A 261-nucleotide genomic window follows, 5' to 3' on the forward strand; every position below is an offset into this window, starting at 1 on the left:
CTCAGTGTCCCCCCAGCCCTCCTGGGGACAGGGGAGTGGCAGGTGGAAATGGCCCTGGAAGCCCTGAGGCTGATTAAAGTTCTGGTTCTGGAGGTGGTGGGAGTGGCAGGGTGGGCTTGTGCTGGGGAAGGGGAGGGGGTGCTGAAGATTGAGGGGTGGGTGTTAAAGGAGGGTGGCACTTGGGACCCCCAGGTGGCTCAGAGGCAGGGGAGGGGGCTGCTGGAGGCCTGTGGCCCTGGGAAAGGGGCAGGCTGAGCGGCC

This window comes from Pterocles gutturalis, unplaced genomic scaffold (genome assembly GCF_000699245.1).
Source record: "Pterocles gutturalis isolate BGI_N339 unplaced genomic scaffold, ASM69924v1 scaffold24975, whole genome shotgun sequence".
NCBI lineage: Eukaryota > Metazoa > Chordata > Aves > Pterocliformes > Pteroclidae > Pterocles > Pterocles gutturalis.